Source organism: Arachis duranensis, chromosome 9, assembly GCF_000817695.3.
Source record: "Arachis duranensis cultivar V14167 chromosome 9, aradu.V14167.gnm2.J7QH, whole genome shotgun sequence".
In the NCBI taxonomy this organism is placed as follows: Eukaryota; Viridiplantae; Streptophyta; class Magnoliopsida; order Fabales; family Fabaceae; genus Arachis; species Arachis duranensis.
Window position 1 is genome coordinate 60,659,913 of NC_029780.3, and position 2,428 is coordinate 60,662,340.

Here is a 2,428-nt window from a genome sequence, read left to right on the forward strand (position 1 = left end):
GAAATGGAATAGGAATGGCGTCCTCTATAGTGTCTGCGCCCTTTGGTGCTTCTTCCTATGATTTGGCGTCTTCTTCTTCAGCCATGTATTGTATGCTCTTCTCTTTTTCAGCATCTTCTATTTCCACTACCTCTTCAGCTGAGGCGTGTTCAGGTGGGTTTGGCTCTTCCTGATTCCTCTCTTGCAATGTGGTTTCGGACCTTAGGGTGATGGAATTAATACCACCCTTTGGATTGGGTAATGGTTGAGAGGGGAGTCCACTAGAGCTTAAGGACTGGTTGTTGGAGTTGGTCAGTGATCCAACCTGTGAGACAAGGGTTTATAAAGTAGAAGTCAAAATATTCAGAGTTGCATTAAAATTATTTTCCACAGCCTGTTGCCTCCGATCAATGGCTTGTAGTAACTCATCATTAGGGGATGAAGAGGGATAAGTGATCTGAGAGGTTTGCTGAGAATTTTGAGGCTGTCTGAGATGATGTGCTCTATAGGCCTGAAGTTGTTATTGTTATTCCACCTCTGATTTCCATTGTTATCTCTGCCTCCTCTGTTATGATTGTCCCTTGACGTTAGGATTTTTGCCAGTAAAGAATTTCATAAAAATAGTCGCGTTGTAGATATAGTTTCTAAACCGACAGAAATCCCTTCGTACAAACGTTTTGGTTGTCACAAGTAACAAACCCCTTTTAAAATTGATAACCGAGTATTAAACCTCGGGTCGTCTTCTCAAAGAACTGCGAGGAAGGTATGTTCTTATTATTGGTTATGAGTTTGTAAATTGGGGTTTTGGAAGTAAGGTGGGAATATGTTATATGACAAATAATTTAAATAAAGCAAACTTTTGGGCAAGGTTTGAGAAATTGGAGGTCCAACGTAGTTATTTCTCTCAACTATAAGGAAAGTTGAATCTAAACTCCACTTGGTCAACCTTTACTAAAGCAAAGGAAAGTCAAGGGACTAATTAAATTGAACTTTGAATCCTATTTATTTTCTAAGAAAAGGTTGGGATTACTTAAGTTCAGCTCAATTAGCAAGATAACGATTATCAAATATGTTGAGTTTAATAACTGTTGAGTTACTGATTTCTTAACCAAAACCAAAAGGGGAAAAAGTAAAATTGCTAGAATAATAGAGGTGACCTTAGATGGAAGGCAATAGTAACTTAAATCAAAGAGAACAATCTTAACTGAAAATACTTCAAATATCATTAATTCAAAATAGAGATCTGTAACATGGAATAATTCATAAATCAATTCAAATATTAAAAGCAAATAAATAAATAAATAAAAGTAAACTGAAAATAAAAGAACATTAAACCTGGATCCAGAGTTTCTCTCAAAACAAGAAGAAATCCTAAATCCTAAAGAGAGAGAGAGAATCTCTCTCTAAACTAAATCTAAATCATGAAAACTAGAAATTGGCGAGCTCTCCCTGAATGGATGCATTCCTCCACTTTATAACCTCTAATCTATGCTGTCTGTGCTTGGATCTGGGCCAAAAAGGGCTTCAGAAATCGCTGGGGCATATTCTGTGAATTCTGATACGTGGCCTCTGTCACGCATCCGCGTGGGTCACGCGGCCGCGTCGTCTGGAGCTTTTCCTTGCCATGCGATCGCGTCGGTCACACGTCCACGTCGTGGGTGTTCTACTTGAGGTGCGCGGTCGCATCAATCATGCGGCCGCGTTGCTGCTTCTTCGCTTCTGGCACGCGATCGTGTCGTGCATGCGATCGCGTGGATACCAGTTTCCTTAAAGCTCCATTTTGCCTTCTCCTTCCATTTTTGTATGTTTCCTTTTTAATCCTTTAAGTCATTCAGCCTTAGAAAACCTGAGACTACTCAACACACTAATCATGGCATCGAATGGAAATAAAGGTAATTAAAACAATTAATTTTAAAGCTTAGGAAACATGTTTTTCACAATATGACATAATAAGGAAGGGAAAGTAAAATCATGTAATTAATGTGAATAAGTAGGTGAAGGATTGAATAAATCACTCAAATTAAGCACAAAAGAACTCATGAAATATGGGTTTATCATCCCTCCAACCCTGGTTAGAATTGTCTCTCCAGCCTTGGTTAGAGTTATCCCGCCATCCTTGGTTATAGTTGCCACCTTGATTGTACCCTTGATTGGGGCGGTCATGAAAGTTATGAGTGGCTACTACAGTGTTGTCATCCGATTGGAGTTGCGGGCACTAGTCGGTATAGTGACTGTAATCTGCACAAATTCCGCATACTCTTTGTGGAACCAACTGTTGGTTGTGCTGTGGTGTATATGGATGAACTTGCTGTGGTTGTTGTTGATTTAGCTGCATCTGCTTCAGCAAGTTAGTCATTTCACATAAGCTCTGAGCTATAGCAGCAGTCTCTTTACTAGTGGATACCTCTGCAACAGCTCTTGACTGGCCTTGTTTCTGTCTATGATTTCT